The 21,968-nt window shown below is 37.5% G+C and overlaps 1 long non-coding RNA gene across 1 annotated transcript in view; it reads right to left on the bottom strand.

Annotated features, from left to right (window-relative positions):
* The window catches only part of LOC147915835 (uncharacterized), a 154,504-nt gene extending 144,227 nt beyond the window's left edge, over positions 1-10,277 (bottom strand). Inside the window, exon 1 of the long non-coding RNA XR_015553743.1 lies at positions 10,046-10,277. This is a non-coding gene — a long non-coding RNA (uncharacterized LOC147915835). The remainder of the gene's footprint in view (positions 1-10,045) is intronic.
* Between the last annotated feature and the right edge of the window lie 11,691 nt (positions 10,278-21,968).

Here is a 21,968-nt window from a genome sequence, read left to right as displayed (position 1 = left end):
GACCTCATGTATTTTTGCTTGACCTCTTGTGTTCCTGTCAACACCATAAGAAGAACACATCTGGCTATGCCACAGGTCCAAAGAAGATGATTCGAGAAATGCTGAGCAATCCAGCTGAGCCCAACCTATATCAGCCAATTCTCAGACTTAAGAGTGATAAGAAATGGTTATCACTATAAGCTATTGAGTTCTGGAGTGGTATTCAACACAGCAGAAGTTAGTTGCTAGTGAAAGAGATTTAGGAGATCTTGTGATAAAGTAGAGCAAACTTCCCCACTTCCCAAATCTAGAAACTCTTTTCTAGGCTGGAGGAATAAACAAAATTGAAAGAATTTCATTGCATTGTACTCTATTTTCCATCCTAAATTAATTTTTGAACAAGAGTGTGGGGTAGGAAGAGGAAGAAATGCGGCATCCCAAGTTAATTTAGAGGAATCAATAAAACAGAGAAGGTCTGTGCCTTGCCCCAGAATTGAGGTAACTAAGTGATTAGGCAGAAAGAACTAAGAAAGCCTCACAGAGTTCTGATCCTGTATATCTGAGAACAGGACAAAGGTGACACAGAGAGAGTCACCATAGCTCAACAAAACGCCAGAATAGCAGGATATTTTCTTTGCACTCGAGGTGGACACTGATGTATCAGAGTGAGCTGCTAGCAGCCCTGTGGATGGAAGTGACACAACAACTCATATGGTCAGATGGATCAATGGAAATTGCCACCATGAACTGGACATACTCACTGTTTTGACATCTTGACAACCTTAAATCTACCGAGAATATGTTCAATCCTACAGAATGGGAATCCAAAATAAACATTAAGTTATGAAAAATAAAGCTTACATTTTTGCATTCATTTGTTTATATAAATAAAGACAACATACTTTGCATACATTTGTTATGTTTGTTTGTAGGCTGAGATTTGTATCATATACAAAGTATGTTGACAATATTATTGGAAACATCATTGTAAAAGAAAATTCTCAAAGATCAATAGAATTTATTTAAGCTTACATTTTTAACACTTCTAAAACTAGAGTTAGTTCTTCAGAATGATAACAACAAAACTGATACTGAAAAACAAGAGCAGAGGAAGTAAACACGCAAAAAAAAAGCAAAATATGTATGAAGCAAAAAGTTATTTTTATCTTTGATTTAGACATAAAATTTCAGACTGCTGATAAGTTTTTCTAAGGCTTTTCCATGGAACGATATCTTATAATCATTGTCCAAGGAAACTTGACAACATTGATAAAGTCATTTCTCATCATTTCAAATTAAAATTTCTTTCCATAAGTCTATATTCATAATGCAAAATTTATAATAATTTCAATTGGATGTGAGGCTTTCTCCAAAATCTATTCTAGGATATAAGTTTAAAATGTGAAATAAAATTCAGATTTTTAACCACTTGTTCCTGTGATTTCTTACTTTTGAAATATTCTGCTTATTTAATTATGGATGCAGAATAGAATGGAAATTCTCCAAAGAGCTAAGGATCAATCTTTAAAAATACTCAACAACACTTTTATGATTATAAAAATTTCAGAAGAAAATTTCTAATAAAAAATAATAACTTGTGAATACCTGCCCTTTTGTTTATTTGTATTTTTAAGATCTCATTTGAAGACCCCAATACATGAAAATTAGCAGCAATAGAGTTAGATTTCTAAATCATATTTAATTCCTTAAAATATTACTCTCCTAGTAGACTCCACTTCCAGGCATGAGATTTATAACAGTGAAAACTTATTCTTCCACCATAAACAACCAGAAAACTGAACAAGATATATATGAAACAACAGTTTTCAGATATCAGAATACAGGCAACATAGGACTTTGATCACTAAGAGAAGAGAAAAAAATGAAGTGACTCCTATGGTCACGCCAGCTTTCCAATTTCTGGACTGTGGCATAAGGAAAGTAATCAAAAAAAATAGAAAAAAAAAAAAAAACCTGCCAATATTGCTAAGTTGAGATGGCGAAGATAACAGTTTAGGACAGCAGAGTCAGCTAAAATTGGAAGGACAGAGTACGAAAGAGGAGAGACTCTATAGAGAAAGAGCTCCACGAATCTGTACAGGGAATCCCACGAGTCTTTGATTTAATACATATCATATGGAGGGTGAAACTCCAGAAGGCCAGGCAGAAACAAGTTCTAGGTAAAGAACAAATTACTGGAGAATTGCAAGCCAAACAATTCCCAGAGTTCACACATGGTTCAGAATTGTTCAAGTTTCCTCCAGTCAGAATGGAGAAACTCATTGACTACAGACTACAGAAGGATCACAACTCAGCAGTGGGACTAAATTTTTCCTAGAGTAAAGGCTACTCTAGATTTGTGTTTTAAAAGGCTTAAAAAAAAGTCTCAAAGGAATCAATCTGATCCAGAAGTAACTTAATTACCACCCATAACAAAATCCAAGAGGCTTTAAAGGAAGATAACAAAATCCAGCACTCAACAAAGTAAAACTCACCATTATTAGACAGATGAAGATGAAAGAAAATCTGACCCATAATAAGAAGAAAAATATCACACAATAGAAATAGACCCAGAAATGACAGAGGTGATGGAATTAGCAGATAAGGATTTTAAAACAGCTTTTGTACATATGCTGAATTTGACCAAAGCTTTAATGAAAATATGAACAAAATGATAAGCAATATGAAAGACATAAAATAGAACTAAATGGAAATTTTAAAGACATAAAATATACTCCTGGAAAAATATTTTCCACTCAATTGCATTAACAACAGATTAGATACTATAGAAGAAAATATCAGTGAACTTGAAGACTATGCAGTAGAAACAGTCCATAATAAATCAGGAAGAGAAAAATAGACTGAAAAAAAATGAACAGAGCATCAGAGATGTGTGGATAATATCAGGCAATCTAATATACATGTAATTGAAATTTTTGAAGAAATAATGGCCAAATTTTTCAAATTTTAATGATAACTATAAAACCAAAGATTCAAAAAACTCAACAAAACTTAAGCAGAATCAATAAAATTAAAGCGTACCAAGAAATATCATAATAAAATTTCTGAAAACCAGTAATGATTCAAAAATTTTTAAAGCAACCAGAGAAAAAAGATACATTACATACAGAGGAACAAAGACAAAAATAGATAGACTTTGTTTGAAACTATGTCAGACAGAAAATGATAAAATAATATCTTTAAAGTGATGAAGGGAAACACTGTCAATCTAGACTATTATGTCTACCAAAATATCCTTTAAAACTAAAGCTGAAATAAACTGTCTCAGATAACCAAAAGCTGAGGGAATTTAACATCAGCAAAACTACACTATAAGAAAGGTTAAAAAAAAGTTCTTCAGGTAGAAAAAGGAAAAAACGAAGATACTTGATGGAAACCTGGATCTACATAGAGGAATAAAGAACACTAAAAATAGTGAAAATTTAGGGAAATAAAAAGCAATTTTTCCTCATTTTCAAATTTCTTTAAAAGAAAATTGACTATTTAAAACAAAAATAATAAAAATGTATCCTGCAGTTTAAGTAAAATATTGAAAAATTTTTTTATATCATAAGTGAAGTAGTATAATATCGTGTGAATGTAGACTGTGGTGAGATAAAGACCCATATGTAAACCCTAGCAACACTAATAAATAAAGTTAAAAAGTAGTGATAATAAATTATTGTAAATATTAAATAGTATATTTAAAAATAATCCAAAAGATTTCAGGAAATAAGAGGAAAAAGGAAATATTGGCGGAAGCGAATAATAGGATGGTAGATTTAAATTCAACCATACCAATAATTATATTAAATATAAATAACCCTAAAACTCCAATTAAAATGTGATGCAGAAATTGTCAGAATAGATAAAAAACAAGACCCAACTATAAGCCATCTACAAAAAATGGCCTATAAATATAATGATACAGATTGTTAAGTAGAAGAAAGGAAAAGCTATGACATCCAAAACTATATAAGAAAGCTTGAAGGGGCCAGGAACACTCCCACCTTAGGAACTTTGCACTGGGTGTCCCTCTCCTGGAGCCCTCTTCTCACAGATAACCACAGGACTGACTCCCTCACCTTCTTCACGTTATTGCTCAAATGTCATCTTCTCAGTGAAGCCTACCCAGACCCCCCCTATTTCAGGCTGCCAGCACTTTCAATCACCCTTTACCCTCATCTATTTTTTCTTCTTTTCCAGGGCTCTTTTACCTTCTATGTATATAATTTATCATGCTTCTCGTTTATTGCCTGTCTCTCTCCCACTAGAATGTAAGCTCTTTAAGAGACAGGATCTTTGTTCATCATTGTATCCCAAGAGCTTAGAATAGTATCCGGCACCTAGTCAACATTCAGTACATATTGGTTGTTGAATTATCTTAGATCTCTTAATAAGACTGTAGCAGAGTCCCTTGGTTTCAGGTCTCTTGATTATTTATCTTGTGCTTTTTCTAGTTCACCTTGAGTGTTTTTTTGCATACAATGAGTAGGAAGTGGTCTAGTGGTTAAGATTAAGCACTCTCACTGCCACGGCCCAGGTTCATTTCCCGGTCAGGGAACCACACAACCTTTCTGTCGGTTGTCATACTGTGGTGGCTATGTGCTGCTGTGATGCTGAAAGCCATGCCACCAGTATTTCACATACCAGTAGGGTCATCCATGGTGGACAGGTTTCAGTGGAGCTTCCAGACTAAGACTAAGATGAAGGACCTGGCCACTCACTTCTGAAAAAATTGGCCAAGAAAACCTTATGAATAGCAGCAGAGCATTGTCTGATATAGCGCCAGAAGGTGAGAGAATAATACGAAAAGACCAGTCAGGGTTCCACTCTGCTGTACACAGGGTCACTAGGAGTCCAATTCAACTAAACAGCACTAACAACAAAATGAGCAGGAGGAAATATCATTAGGTGATTTCATCGTTTTGAGAACATCACAGAATATACTTGTGCAAACCTAGATGGTATAGCATACTACATACCTAGGCTATATGGTACTAATCTTATGAGACCACCATTGTATATGTGGTCTGTCATTGACCAAAATGTTGTTATGTGGTGCATGATTGTATATGTATCATGTGTGTGCACAGGTGTGTATGTGTATACATCTTGGATATCCTTAAGCTTCACTAGTCTGTGGGTATCAATAAATTCACATTAACATTAATACCATCTAGCCGCCATCCTATTTTATTACTTAATTGGATCTAAAATTTTTCCACCTAGAAATACATAATTATATATTTCTGCTATAAGAAGAGGCATAGGCATACAGTCAGCTTTTCCAAAAATGTGTTATGTTCTCTTTGACTTAGACATTTCAACATTACCGTTCCTAAGATCTCTACATGAGCACCATGTCTGGATTTTATATTTCCTCACCACCCATGGAAATGGGCCCACATTGTTTTAAAGTAGGTGGCTTCATCGTTTGTCTTATTTGACTTTACAAATTTCCTCTGTAAATAAATGCTGCCAGGACATCATCAGGAATCTCCTTACCCATTAAATTTCAGGAGATTGGCTCAAATCTCCATTCCATGCCGTATGGAAGTTTGATGTGCTCCTAAGATTTCTGTGAATTTATTGAATTGTTTCAGTTGTTAGCTCACATTGCAGATCTGTACATGTCCTAGTTCCACACTACGTCAAGCCAGACATGGAACTTGCTCAATTCCCATATAAAACAAAAAAGAGTTTCTACAAGGCATCTGTGTGCGTATGACTGACTCTACTGAAGAATTCAGAGAGATAGTGGGTGAGTTACATTGAGAAAACGCAAACAACTTCACACTTACCATCAGGCATTCTGTTCTTCAAGGTCCTCCAGCCTCCCAATCACCTTCCCCCCACTCTACACACCAGCTTCTTACCTTGCCTCCCATCTCCTGTTCCTCAGTCTTTCCTTCCCCAAGTGCCCTACTGACTTTCAACTATTTTCACCGTATTATGTGGAAAAACTCAATTCTCCCTCCTGCCACACACTCTTCCTTTCAAACTCAGGCCCAGCCACCTTTGCTTATCTAACCCTTCTCTGTGCTTAGGAAAAAAGCTGGGGGGGTGGGGAGGGGGCTTTCATTTTACAGGATCCACCTGCCTTAAAAAAAGCAGTAGTGGGTGTGAACTGAAATATTGTTTTTCTTTTATTACCAATGATAGAAACTAAAACAAAAATATTTAACCTATTTTGTTACTATACTTATGTAAAACATCCCATAAATAATAAAATTTGAATTAACCAAAATTCAACAAAGATCTCAGTTAACATACATATGTTTCTATATTCTGATATCAGAAAAAAGAGGAGATTAAAAACAAATCAAAATAAAACAAACTCTGTAACTATTATTTGGTGGGAGGGGACTTTCAGTGCATGCTTTAAAAGACTGTATATATTAGACTGAAATGGAAACATTAACAGACGGTTTACCACATGTGAAGAGAACATTGAGAGTCCAAGTGCTGGATAGGTGATTTCTATGGGCTCATACTTGGGCTAAACTGGGAGCAGCCCCATGGCATAGTGGTTAAGTTCGGCACGCTCCACTTCAGCAGCCCTAGTTTGTGAGTTTGGATCCTGGCCGCAGACCTACACCACTTGTCAGTCGTGCTGTGGCGGCAACACACATATAAAGTGGGGAAAGATTAGCACAGATGTTAGCTCAGTGCTAATCTTCCTCAAGCAAAAAAAGAGGAAGATTGGAAACAGATGTTAGCTCCGGGCTAATCTTCCTCAGAAAAAAAAAAAAAAAAAAAACTTGGGCTAAATCAATTAAGACAAAAATTGCCTGGGATACTTATGAAGTTATATGATAAAGTTCAAAAATCAAACCTTACAAGTTTACAGTTAGTGGAAATGTAACTAAGAGCACATGTAGAAAATATTTAGAAATTTTTGTTGACTATTCTATAGTGGCTAGCATTTATTGAATGACTACTATGTAAGAGGTGCTGCTTTAAACATTTTGCAGATATTTGTTTATGTAATCCTCCTATCAACCTCATTAGGTAGGTACTATTGTTGTCACCATTTAACAAAAAGGAGTAACGAGGCATGGGAAGATGAATAACTTGCCGAAGTTCACACACATAGTAAGTGACAAACTGGATCAGGCAATCTGGCTCCAAAGTCCACAAAATTCACCACTATTTTATAGCTGCCTTGTTTTCAGTTGATGGCGTGATGGAGCATTCCAAGAGAAGCTCATCAAAACTAGGTCTTCACTAATTGAAGTATGATGTATTGAATAGGTGAAGTTATTACTCTACTATATTCTGTGACTATGGATTGGATTTAGATTGGATATAGATAGTCTCAGAGGACTAGACTAGGGAATATAGCTCAACTTAAAGTGAATCAAATTATAGCTCAGTATAAAACAAATCTAGTAATGACAGCTGTTCAAAGAGGAAGTGGATGGCGGTAAAATCAATTTGGTTTCCATTCACTTAAGGTGTTCCAGTAAAGGGTAGAAAGCCATTCAGTAAAGAATCCAAATGTCATATGTGTAACATGACCAGAGCACCTTCCTGGGAAATGTATTTACTGATCAGTCCCATATTATCTTGGCTTTTCCAAGAATGTTTTGCTCCCAGTTTTGTACAAGTTATTAAAGAATTCATGAGAATGAGTTTAGACCTTTCAAGTTGTGCTAACCAGAGTAAAATGAAGTGGAATTTTGGTTAGTATCCCTATTCTGACCCATCACTGCTACCCTTCTTCCCACGTCCCTCCCTCAACCTACAAGATGCCACCCTCACCACTGTCATAAATTGCTGTATTAATGAACAGTGATTTTCTCCGCAAAGTACAAATTGATTTCCTAATATGATTGAGTTCATTGGACATTTATTCAACTCAATTCACTTTTCTTGGGCAACCTTAATGAGGAGGAATTATTCCTAGTTGTGTGCTGAAATATGTTGAACAGCTCACTCTGAAAAAAATAAATCCCTGTTTAGTAACATTTGCCAATTTCAGCAATGTAAATACTCCCACTATGGCTGATTTCAAGATATCATCATGATGTCACTGAATGTAGAGTTGGGAGGTGCATTAGTTTTCTACTACTGCCATTAAAAAATTAGCGCAAACTTAGTGGCTAAAATAACACAAGTTTATTATCTTACAATTCTGTAGGTTCGTAGTCTGACCAAGGTCTCAACAGGAATCAAGGTGTCATCAGGGCTGCATTCTTTTCTGGAATATCTAGGGGAGAATCTGTTCCCTTGCACTTTCCAGCTTCCAGAGGCCACCACATTCTTTAGCTCATGGCCCCCTTTCTGCATCTTCAAAGCCAGCAATGGAGGGTCAAGTCTTTTTCATATCACATCTCTTTGACCTTTCTTTCATCATCACATCCTTCTCTCATACTCAACCAGGAAATGTTCTACACTTTCAAAGATTCGTGTGATTAGATTGGCCACACCTGGATAATACAGGAAACTCTCCTCATCCCAAGGTCTTTTACCTTAATTGTATCTGCAAAGTCCCTTTTCCCATGTAAGGTAGCATATTCACAGGTTCCAGGGATTAGGATGTCCATTATTCAGCCTATCACAGGAGGAGATGGCAATGATTGGTTGTCGTGAGTCAGTAAGTGCTGGCTCCAGCACCCACTGAATTCCTCTCTCTGTGTTCCCAGAGTTTCAAGATATATCACAAGGTAACTTGACCAGTTTTCTCTTTTTTTCTCAACTGTGAAATAAGCAGTCACTGAGATTTAAATATTTGCACAAAACCAGATGGCAAAAAAAGAAAAGCCAAGTCAAAAGCACAGCTGAAAATTGAAAACATGCTATAGCAATCTGAATTGTCTTACATGTCCATTCTCACACTGACATTAAAAGTCACATGGGAAGATTAATTTACAGCACTTGGGCCATCACTAGCCTATATTAATGCAAATGTATCACAGTATGATAATGACAAAAATTCTACAAATATAGCATGAAATTCCAAAGCTCATCTGTCATCACTTTCATATAGTTAAATGGATTTTCTAGCCATCTATCTTGCATGAAAAATGATATATGAAATATTTGGATTCTAGTTTTTATTATGTTCACCATATACTACTACTACTAATGATAATAATAATAACAATAATAGTAATGAATTACTATCCCAGGAAAGAAAAGGTAGTGTATGCTTTTCTGAGACTCTGTTCTTAAGCTTCAGCATTCTAAAGCCAAAGCTGTCTGGCCTAATTGAACAAGTATAGCATCAGAAACTAGAACTTATGATACTCATCTCGTTTTTTTCTGACTTGCTATGTGGTCTCCTACAGGTTACTAAATTCTCAATAATTCAGATAATTTATCTATAAAATAAAATAGATGGTAATACTTATCTGCTGCCCTTAAGAAGCTGGTAAATAACTAGACACTACATTTTGAAAGCTAAAATAAAAAATGTTGCATAGTAAATTACTATATTAATGCTATGTGTGACATCTCAGTGGCCTGCTGTTCTTTATCATTCTCAAGTGGCTTGCAATTGCTAATATATAGAGCTGTTAGGCTCTACATGGACACTTTCAGGCAAAGCTCGGTTGCCTCTAACTCGTAAGGAGTAAACCCACTCTTGTGGTGGTCATTAGTTGTTTTGTCTGCTCAGCATCTCTTCCTTCAGTGAACCACAGCTCCGGCATGTATTTTTGATAGCCTGCCCTGACTACAGGAATGCACGTTACAACATGTCCAGAGATCAATAAGACCAAACAAATTCTCTTTTTTCTCAGGTTGCTAAGCTAAGGCTGCCACTGAAAATGTTCCTCTTGACATGGAAAGGAGAAGAGCATTGCACCAACACAGAAAGAGAACCAGAGTCAAGCAGAGGAGAGACACACAGAATTCTGGCACGCTGAGCCTTCAGTTCTAGTCCTTCAACCACTGGTTCCTACAGGAGCTGTCCCACTATCCTTCCTAGACATATCTTTTCTAGATAGGTGAAAATAAATTTCTCTTTGACTAAGTTAGGTTCTGCCATTTGCAACCAAGATTTGCAACTAACATATCAAGTATGAGGAAGGATTGGTCTAAAAGAGAAACCACTTACCCTCATAGGTAGACATTTTGACCTTCTTTCAAAAATACAAAAAATGAACACATGTATGATGCTTCTGCAATGTAGTAAGGTTTATGTTGTTGCAATTTTCATGAAAAATCAATGTCGAGAAGCGTGAAGTGGCGTCCCTGAATAAAGGGAAGCAAAGACCTTTATTTTGGATCGGCAATGAATATTGAAAAGGGAGAGGCGAGTATTCGCCTGTGCAGGCTCAGTTGGAAAACATTCTTCCACATACACCACAGGTTAAAGTAATGAGGGCTAAGCTCCTCCTGGAGCGATCTTAGCATTAAAAATAAGGCAAAGGTCATGGGCTTAACTCTTGCGGGGAGGCTTGGTCTGGCTCAGGGTGGTTGGTGGTTGCATCTCCTTAACATAACAAAAGGGGAAAAAACAATTGGAAAAACAGTTAAATGCTTCCAAACCCACCCTTGAGTTCCTCCAGGCACCTAGTCGGCAAGACTTCTTCCAGACTTTTAGCTATAGTCTGTCCATGTTACTTAATCATACTCTGAACCTCTTGCCTCAAGTTCGGGTGTTGAAGGAGGCTGGCAATATTTCCTTTCCCTTTAGCTTGTAAAGGAAGTTTCAGGTAAAAAGTGACAGGAACTATACCAGCCACTGTGTATATAAAAAGAATAAGATATGATCACTCCCCTTCGTTAGTAGAAGGGGAGACAAAAAGATCAAAAAATTGCAAAACAATGTAAGAAGCACAATCATGGTGGGAAAAGTGACCCCACAAAGAAAGGAATCACCAAATCATGCTAATATTTTTACTTAAAAAAGCCATTATCCTTAGAAGGCAGCAAAGGGAATCAGCGGTGGTTGGTATTTCGTGGGTAAAATATGAAAAAGTTCAAGGGAGTAAAATTAAACGTAATTAAATAAAACGGCTTCTCTAGAATGTGACTTGTGACTGCAAGACTGAATTCTCTCTTTACATATTAAAAAACCCTGTGGAAAAGAAACAATTAAGACTGAGCCTTGGTAAGACACATGAGTCTTAGTATTCTTTCCAAGTTTAAATTGATAGATGATTTTTGGTTCATTTAATAAAGAAAACTTAACAATACATCCTTTGCAGGAGGTAAGTGTAAATTAACCAGAAATACTCGTGCTTGGCAATAATTTCGTTCATAAAGTAATTTAGTTTTGTCAAGGGTGTTGCTAATTTAAACAAGATGACCTACCCTGCACATGACATTCTTGCATGACTTGGCTAATAGCACCATAATTTCTAATGGATATTCCAGAAGACACACACATAGTAGTGACATTATCATAACAGGCTCCACAGCCATCATTCACCAAGACCATCAGGGCATCTCCACCCTTTCATTCAGAAAACAGCCTCTGGAAGGAAAAAAAAAACCAGAGTGACGAGGCTGAGGGAGTAGGTGAAATAAATTGTGAAAAACTGAATATCTATGTTTCTCGGAATCACCACTTTTTCTTTGTAGTTTTAGCAGAAGTCTTAATTTATTACATTATCTTTGCTTTCATGTTGTCTTGGGTGAGACTCATTTCCATCTTTCCCTTTGAGTCATGTGGAATGGCTACTAATGGGAATGATGACAACACAGTATTGAGTCATACAGTCAAGAGGGAAAAAAAAGCTCCTGCAGCTGATTATTATTTCTCCAGATGCCACACCAGAGCTAAAGTAGCAGTGGTTATAAACTATAACTGCGGGTCCTCTCCGAACAGCAACGGCAAAGTTAAACAGACAAAATCAATGGACAACTATGTACCAAGTGTTTCTTCTGTGAGATACACAGTGGGGGTTATCTTCCCGTCTTAAAGAAATTGTCAAACCAGTTATCCTCCTGTCAAGAAATTGACAGACCAGTTCCAAATTCAAGCCATAGACATATGAAAACTTACAAAACAAAACCTTGGTTAGGTTCATCAACAGTAGTAAGAAAGAATTTATTGAAGGGATAAATAGAGATTTAAATGAGTATGATACATCAGAGTATACCAAAATTTCACGGGCATAGTCTAATTTAATCCTGACAGTCAATTTGAGAAACTGGTGGTGTTATCTCCCTTTTACAGATGAGGGGCCAACGGCTCAGCAAGTTCAAATGTCACTTTCTCACAGTCACAGTAATGAGGCAGCCTCCCTGAAATTTTCATTCTTATAAGATCATTGGGTTACCGTGCTATGTTTAGATAGAACTAAGATTCTGAAGACCAGAAGAGGGCATGGGTTGGAGTGATCTCCTTTGATGTGTATGGGCATTGCCAGAGTCAAGCAGTGGAAAAGAAGCAGGTCCCTAGACGAGAACCCAGAACTCTGGCTTTTGGCCCACAAATGAAGGAACTTTTATTCCTTTGGACCTCACTGTCTTGATCCTATTCCTCAAGGAGAATGGAGACTCCTGATAATTGGTGTAGAACATGCCCACTGCAAAGTGGTGACCAGGGGCTCAGATGGGACAGGGACAACCAACCCCAGAGGGCAAACATTTTGTAAGGATTACGATCTTGATTCATGGTATTCTCTGGGTTTCTTTGTTTGCTTTCTCTTTTTTGCTCTCTCCCAACCCTTATGTCATCTTCATCTTCAATATCTCATCTAAATATGCTGTTCATCTCTCAGTGGAGTTACAGAGAACAAAGAGGAGTCATGTCTCCACTCTCTGTACTCCTGAGACATTCGTGGTGGTAAAGGCGGTGGTATCTTAGCCAAAGGTGAGTCTTAGCTAGGTCTACCTACTATTCTCAAAGTGAAAATCTCTCTCTATAAACAACTGTGGAGTGGTTGAGGTAATTCTACTATCAGAGAAGGCAGAACTTTCCTGACTGTCAGATTGGTTAGCAAGTAACAAAGTGGGGTCTCAATCTTCAGTCTTCTGTCCTTTGACACCACTATCTACTACGACACCCATCTGAAAACAGAAGAGGAACAACATGTAACAGCGTTCTTCATGAGGTAGGGACATGACAAATTAGTTAACAATCCTCAGAAAAACCAGTAGAGAATTCTTGACCCGTGGAATAAAATCTATCTGGATGTAATCAGAGAAGTAAGAAAAGAATTAGAATGTCACAACCCCACAGACACCCAAGAAGATGAGTTTCAAGATGGCAGCAGTCAGAAGGGTCGAATGCTGAATTTACTCATGGCTTCTTTTTTCAAAGTGCTCGTAAGCCTCTTTTGCGTCTCTCAATCCTATCTCCTCCACTAGAAGATCTTGGAGTTTAAACCTCCCCACCATCCGACTACCACATCCATTGGTCACTTGGTACATAGTGTGATTATAAATAGAGACATTCTATAATTAGTCCCCACTCATCAAGTCTTTTTACTTCACAGCCACAGCTATACACCATTCAGGGTTATTAACTAAGACATGCTAATGCAGTCCCCTGGGTCCTCAGTCTTTTCAAGAAGTCTTACAACTTCTATGCTTGAAATGACTAACTGCTAAAGGAGTTTGGGTTTGGCTCCATCAGTACATCACCGAAAACTAAATTTTAAATTTGTCAGTGTCGTAACTGCTAAACTACTCTTTGGCAAAAGTGACAGGAACAGATATATTGCACAGTTTGAAACCAATGACTAATATGAAATTTTGGAGTATTTATGTAAGCCGACACTTCACAGTAGCAGAAATATTTGAGGTTGAACCTACCTTAAATACATCTACAAAAACCATAATAATTTACTCAAAGATATATATTTCCCACATATGATCTATAAGCAACTCTGCTTTGCTTCTCCAGATAAAGATGACCTGAAAATTAAAAAAAAAAAAAAACAGAAGAAAAGAACTGTTTCTAAAGAGGCATTTAGGTTATAAAATTACAAGATGGTTTTTTCTAGTGGCTCATAAACTGGTTCTGAGGGCAATTCTAAGAAAATGACTTTAAATTCTGTGAGCAAAGGAAGCGTCAGTAGACTGTCTAGTTTTCCAAGGTGACAATTTTCAAGGGTACAATGCCAGCTTGTCTTTATACGTTTTGAGGCGTCATTTAAAAAAATGGATCTTGCCATTTAAAAGTTATACATACCCATCATTCAGATCAACTACATTCAAAGTTTTCAACAATAATAGGTACCAACTTTGTTATACATACCCATCATTCAGATCAACTACATTCAAAATTTTCAACAATAATAGGTACCAACTTTGTTGACTTCAAAGCAATACAATTTTTTTTTTTTTTGTGAGGAGATCAGCCCTGTGCTAACATCCGCCAATCCTCCTCTTTTTTTGCTGAGGAAGACGGCCCTGGGCTAACATCTGTGCCCATCTTCCTCCACTTTATATGGGACGCCGCCACAGCATGGCTTGCCAAACAGTGCGTCGGTGCGCGCCTGGGATCCGAACCAGCGAACCCCGGGCCGCCGCAGCGGAGCGCGCGCACTTAACCGCTTGCGCCACCAAGCCGGCCCCCAAAGCAATACAATTTTTAAAAGTATACCAAGATGGTATCAGTTTCTATCTTGGGGTGGAGGATAGAGTGAGATTATTGTGATTTTTGTTTCTTTTGTGGTTTTCTATATTTTTGGACATTTTCTACAATGCAAATGTATTTCTTTTTATAATTAGGAAAAAATTAAGAATTATTTGTAAAGTAAGCCTATTCACATTGTGCTTTGGGGGTGTTAAACAGTACCCTTTCTGAGAAAAACCAAAATTTCCTTTCAGAAGGAAAAATAAGGTTCATACAAGAATTATATAACCAGAGTCTGGTTGGCATCCTGCTGAAAGAATTTTCTTTGAGTGACTTTCATGATCCAAAATATTAATTCAGCATATTTTAATTTTCTCTGCTCTGGGTGGCACATTAATTTCCTCTCATTGACTTCCAAAGTGTTCTGTGCATGGACAAGCTATCCAGGGAATGAAACTAAAACCTGATTCAGCAGGCATTCAGCATCTTCTGTCACGGTTCTCTTCATTGTTTGCATAGCACAGAATTCTTTTTGGCCAGGAAAAGACTTGTTTATTAAATTTTTCTTAAAACGCCCATAGGTTTAAATTAAGGAGGACTTCATTTAGAGAAAAAGCATGCAGGGGGTTTTCATAACACATAGCATTTAAGAACATACAGTCAGAAAGGTTTTACCCATCCATTTGTTTTTCTCATTCAGAATAATGTTACTTGTCCAGTTTCAGACATGGGTAAGCTTTTTCTTTGTTTTTTTTTAAGGTTCTTTTAAAATGGGTATCTGTTAAAAATTATTCTGCATGTTTGTAATGTAATTAAAAACCCAACTTTTTCACTGCCTTGAGGACTTTCCTCTTTATTCCTATTGACATTGGCTCTGCTGGTTCAGGTAACAATACAAATCCTGATTTAACTGTCATATATTGATGAATGAAAGTTAAAAGTTAGATTCTTCTGGTCTCATAGTTTTCCCCCAGCTCCATAAGGAACTATTATTAGGGAATCAATGAGCACTATTTCCCTAAATATATGATTCAATATTTTGCCCTCTAACGTATGTTGTATTATCAGCATGACACCAACTAGACATGAAAATCTGATTTTGCAAGTGGATATTAATTCAGTAATGAAGTAAAAGGAAATCAAAAATTTTCCCATGTGGTTCTTGATTAGACAATGGCTGCCGAGCTTTACTTGACTATATGTTTTAAGAGCAATTCACCTCCATTTTATCTTCTTTATGTACCTGGACATCAACCTCCATCTGCACAGCAAGTGTGAAATGTATCAGTTAAAAAAGAATTAGCAGCCTAGGTACATCTTTCATTATGTGAAAATTTCAACCTCACCTCACTTTACTAGATTTCTATTCACAGATATTGTTATCTAGATGTAAATATACATATGCAAAAAAGGAAGAAAATATAAGAGATATATCCACTGTGGTACCATTTCCTTATGAAAGTGTTTATAAAAGTTAAGAAGACAGGGGGCCAGCCCCGTGGCCAATTGGTTAAATTTCTGTGCACTCCACTTCGGCTGCCTGAGTTCACGGGTTGGGATCCCAGGCGCAGACCTACTCCACTTGTCAGCCACGCTGTGGAGGCATCCCACGTACAAAGTGGAGGATGATCGGCACAGATGTTAGCTCAGGGCTAATCTTCCTCAAGCCAAAAAAAAAAAAAAGAAGAAGAAGACTGCCAATGGATGTTAGCTCACGGCGAATCCGCCCCACCAAAAAAAACAAAAGTTAAGAAGACAGAATTCCTAGAAATCATTCCTTTGGCTTAGTTGGCGTGCTCAAGGTTCTGAAGTTGGTTCTTTTTCTTTTTTTAAAATTCATAACATCATTGATTTTAGAAAGAATTTCCTAGTCACTAAGAGAAAAGGGCCAAATGACTTACTCAAGCCGTCTGCTAAGAGCCTTGTGCTTCTCTGGATGAGCTACACAAACATTGACAGCAGAATCACCTTGTGGTGGGAGTTTATGAGGAGCGCATTGTCTTGTCCTTCAGGCCAACAACAAAACATAGAAAATGCCTCACTTGGGCCTGCAGAGGCTGTCCAGTTACTAATAAATTCAGACTTATTTGTTCATGAAGAGATTACCAGAAAGCGTGTTAGCACTCTAAGGGTTTATAACCTACTTCCCACGCCCCCAGTCTACCTCTCTGCTTTACCAGACGTCCTGTCCTTGGAGTCACAGGGGACTTCTGCCAGGCAGATGATGTTATACTCAAGCACACCGGAGCTGAATGAACAGCAAGGTGTCAGGGAATATGAAACTGCTACAGTTTCACAACATATATTAAAAACAGCATTTTTATGTTCCCCTTTTTCTGGATCTTTATTAATAGATTCAAAATATTGTTTTCTTTCAGTTCATATATTTTAGAAATAGTTTCATTATTATGTTACTACTTTGTAGGTATAACAAAAAGGAAGAAATATACATGGATTCATAAGTCTCTTGGTTTCTTAAATAAGAATACATTAAAAAAAAAAAGGAAAGAAAACTTCCAGAAGCATTTTAAAGTAGTGAAGAAACTTACGATTGAATGAGTGCTACAACAATTACTTTAATGAGAATGTCTATGATGTTAAGAATTTGCTTTTAATTTCTGTGGATAAGAAGATCTATTATTCATGAAATTACTTCCAAAAGATGTGGGAATTGGATTTGTACAGATTTACTCTGCCGTTTAGAGGTTATCTCTACTTCTTACATTCTTATGAAAATTATTTGATAATGTGTTTGTTTTGTTAGCTAAACATGCGGTCAAAACCACTCTATTCTGTCCCACCAAGTCACATCTCCAAGAGTTGCTTCTAATCACAGCTAATTAGGGTGGTGTACTAATTTTTTGCAACAGCTTCTTACTTGCTATTAACCAAATCTTGATTTTTGGTTCACATTTTAATGTTATCTTCAGTTCACTTAAATTTCAGAAAATTAATATGGACAATAAAATTATAAAAGCAACCAGCTTCTTTTTCCCCTGGACCTATTTGTAACTGGTTTGGCCCCAGTAACGATTATTCTACAACAAATATGCATCAGTGTGCCAAGCACTATGCTAGATACTGAGGAAATAATAATATGACTAAGAAGAATATTATCTCTAGCCTACCTACAATCTAATAGGAATAACTGTTATTCAACCAATAATAAACAAAATTAGTGGGTTCTGTGAATAAATGCATAATACTATGGTATCCTATAAGGGAGAATTAATATTGACTGGGGTTTTAGAAAAGGTTCTTTGGAGGAAATTATATTTAAGCTAAGACCTGACAGAATTGTCTTCCAATATTTGTTTTCTCCTTATTCCGCAGTAATAGTACTTTACCTGGACACATAGAGACTCAGAACAAAGACTCCTTGCTTTCTTTGCAGCTATATGAAGTCAAATGACTAATTTCTGGCAAGTGAAATATCAGTAGAACAATGTATGGAACTTTGGGGTCATACTCTTAGAGGGAAGGTACACGACTCAATTTTCTTTTCTTCACTTTCTGCTGCCTGGAGCGTGATCATGGTGATAGGACATCTTGGAGAGTGTGAGTAAAGGAACTCTATGGGGATAGGGAAGTAACCAGAAAAGAGATGGGTCTCTGATGATACTCAGAGCATAGCAGCCATACCAACTTAGAAATAAAATTCAATCTTGTTTAAATCACTGTTATTTTTGTTCTCTGTTACACACAGTTGGACGTATATCGTAATACTTTCTTGAAGAAAGAGGCTAAGTAAACCAGAAGAAGAGGAAGAGGACGACATTCTAGACAAATGGATAATTGTGCACAATCCATTCCAGAATTAAAATTGTCCATATGACTGCTATAGAAATAGAAAGGGGTGGATTTGTCAAGAGGAAGCTGCAGAGGTGCTAGAGTATATTGCTCTAGTAATAACCCCCAATGTGTTTCTGCCTCTGGGTACTCACTCTAAGCCTGATCCATGTGATTTGCCTTGGCCAATTAGACAACACCAAACACAATGTTAGCAAAGCCTTGAAAAGTGCTTACACATTGGGGTTTGCTCTCTCACGTTGCTCTTTTGAAACCTGAGACCACCACCTGTGAAGAAGCCTGGGCCAGCCTACTGCAGGATGAGAAATCCTGTAAAGTCGAAATGTGCTGTCCCGGCTGAGCCCCCTTAGACCAAGCAGCCTGCAATGGCCAGACATACGATGAGGCCGTCCTGGACCATCTAGTGTTTGCAAAGCTGCCAGACGACCTCAGAGATCTGCCAAAACAGCCCAGGAGAAATGTCTAGCTGACCTAGAATTATGAGCAAATAAATTGTTGTTTTAAGCTACTATGTTTTGGGATGGTTTGTTACATAGCAAAAGGTAACTGATAAAATTAGAGCACAGAATATATGGGATCTTACAGTTATTATTCATTTATCCAATACGTATTAAGAATTAACCATGTACCAGGTAGTGTGCTGGAGTAGGCACTGTACCAAGTGTACCAAGTAGGCACTGGAGATGCAGCAGTGTACAAAACACAAGGTCTCTGCCCTCATGGATCTTACCTTCTTACTGGCCATGCTAAAAAATTTGATTTTTCATAGGATAATAAGAAAACTATTAAAAGTCTTTAAAGCAAGGGATCAATTGATTTGATCTGCATTTTTAAAAGATTGTTCCAATTACAATGTGGAGATGGGTTGGGAGGGGTAAGTATGTACACTGAAAGATGAGTGAGGAGGCTGATGCGATAGTCAGATGAGGGATAATTGTAACTTAGACTAAGGTGATATCAGTGGACACAGAAGAGAGATTAGTTAATTAAGATGTAGAAAGGATAGGATTTGGTAACTGATTAAAACTATGGAGTGAGTAAAAAGGATGATCAAGGATAACTCACAGGTTTCTAGCTTGAGCAAGTCATCAATAAATAATAGTACCATTTATTGAGGTACAAAACATGAAAAGTAGAGAAAGTCTACGTAATAAAGATTGTGAACTTAGATTTGAAGATTTGAATTTGCAATGCTCATGAAATATTAAAGTAGAAATATCAAGAAGGCAAATACGTGATTCTGGAGCTCCATGAGATCCCTGGTCTACATATATAAATTTGGAATTATTTGGCATAGTGATGGAAATTAAAGCCACATAGACGCAGATGAGATTGCCTAGAGAGGGGATAGTGTAAATGAGGAGAAAGGAGGACCTTGGACAGAATTCAGAGGAAGACAACACTTAACGGTTTATTAGAGAAGGAGAATTTGGCTTAAAAGATTGAGAAGAAATAGCCAGAAAAGATGGGAACCTGGAATGTGTCTTCACATGGAAAAAAAAGGGAAAAGAGCATTTTAAGAAAAGAATGGTCAACTCTGTTGAATGGTGCTGAGTGGCCAAGTTAGCTGAGGATGGAAAAGTATTATTTGGATAAAGTAACTGGGAGGCCATTGGTGAGATTAGTAGGAATTGCTTCAGAGGAGCACTGCAGTTGGAAGCCTGAAATGAGTGGGTTGAGAAGCCAGTGGAAAATAAGGTAAGAGTGACAGTGTACACAACTCTGTGAAGAAGTCAGGCTGTGCAGAGCAGGAGAAAGGTAAGTATGTAGCTACACACGGGAATATGGGGCCAAGGATCGGCTTAAATATTGACATACGTAAATGTTGACGAAAAGGAGCCAGTAAAGATGAAGAGATTGAAGTAGGGATGAGATTCAGGTGGAGGATATAACTTTTCATAGAAATCAGAACGTTTTGTCTGGTGACAGTGGGGAAAAAGGAAAGGATGGAAGCAGAAACAGGAAGATTTATAAAATTGATGGAAGTTGAGAAAAATCCTATATGATGGTTTCCCTTTTTATGTATTTAACACAGGATGCAAGTTCACATGCTAATAATAAAGAAGTGGAGGAGGAGGGCCTTGAAGATTTAAGGGGAGGAAAGAAAGTTTGGAGTAGTTATTGCAGAAAGCGAGAGAGCAAACTGTGTTGGAAAACCTGGCAAGATTGCTGATCACTGTTGAGAGCCATGATGAATTTGTGAGCATTGATTTACAATAGTGCCATTTGAGCTGACTCTTGGAAGGAGGATCATGGGGTTTATCTAGAGTGGAAGCTTTCCAGGTGAATGCAGCCAACATGCAAAGGAACAAGGGAATCAGAATATTAGAAAGACCATAACTGAAATATGGGAGCAAGGAATCTAATCTAAGGAGGACAGTGATAGATATGAAAACAGGAGAAGACTGATATATCAGGAGAAGGAAGAGAGACCAATGCACTAGAGAGCCAAATGAGGTAGAAGAACAGGCATGGCAGACATAGTGAAGCAGAAAGCCTTAAAGGGTAGGAGGAGGTGGCAGACAGACATTAGGGTGGCCCTCATGATGCCCGACTCCTGGTGTTCATGCCTTTGTGAGATCCTCTTCTCTTGAGTGTGGGGAGGACCTTGACTTGCTTCTAACCAACAGAGTACAGCCAAGGTGAAGGGATGTACATGATTACATGTACATGATTACATTACACAAGATTGGAATGGCCATCTTGAGAGACACTCTCTCTCCCTTGCTGGCTTTGAAGAAGCAGCTGCCATGATGTGAGCTGACCTATGTTGAAGGCCATGTGATAAGCATCTGAAGAGGGTCTCTGACCAGCAGTCAACAAGAAACTGAGGCTTGTGGTCCCACAGCCTGTAAGAAACTGAAAGCTGCCAACAACCAAATGAGCTTGAAAGCAGATCTTTCCCTAATCTTGCCTTAGTTGAGACTGGAACCCCAGCCAACACCTTTATAGCAGCACTGAGAGACCCTGAAGCCAAACCTGTACTCTTAACTCATAGAAACTGAGAGATAATAAATGTGTTTTGTTTTAAGCTGCTAAGTTTGTGATAATATTGTTACAAAGCATATATAATAAATAGAAAGGATTAGTCAGAGAGAGGCATATCAAACCAGAGGTGATGACAAAGCATAGGGTGTTATCTCAGGAGGATGTGGAGTGGGTAGAGTGAAGGAAGGGGTCAGCGGAAATGAGGAGAACAATTTAGAGAAACAGGTTGTATTGTCTGTTCCACAACGACCAAGAAGTTATATATGCAATGAACTTCAGACCTTAAAGACATGATAACAGCAGATACTGAGAACTCTTAGCAGTACATATACAGAAAGATGTGGTCTCAGACTGATAATGAGGAGATGAGGGCAATATGTTTAGGAAAAAACAATAATCACAGCCCAGCTCTTTTGGAAGCACCATAGTGAATTGATCGAGCATGGTCTTTGGACATGTCTGTGTTTGCAACATAGCTCTGTGATTTGCTAGCTATGTGGCCATGAGAAGTTTTCTTCAGCTCTGAAACAAAAACTGAGTTTTTGTTTCTTATAAGTAAAATGGATTTATTTCATTGTAGGGTTGCTAAAATGATTAAATGAGATGACGGGTGCACAACACTTTATCGCTGCACTTGGCATAAAGTAAGGGCTCAAATATAGCTCTTTCTACCAGCTTTTCACACAAGAAACTTCCTTTTCACAAA

This window comes from Ceratotherium simum, chromosome 12 (genome assembly GCF_057802395.1).
Source record: "Ceratotherium simum simum isolate JZ-2026a chromosome 12, ASM5780239v1, whole genome shotgun sequence".
Taxonomy (NCBI): domain Eukaryota; kingdom Metazoa; phylum Chordata; class Mammalia; order Perissodactyla; family Rhinocerotidae; genus Ceratotherium; species Ceratotherium simum.
Note: the sequence above shows the minus strand (reverse complement) of the source record. Positions and strands in the feature narration are given on the sequence as shown.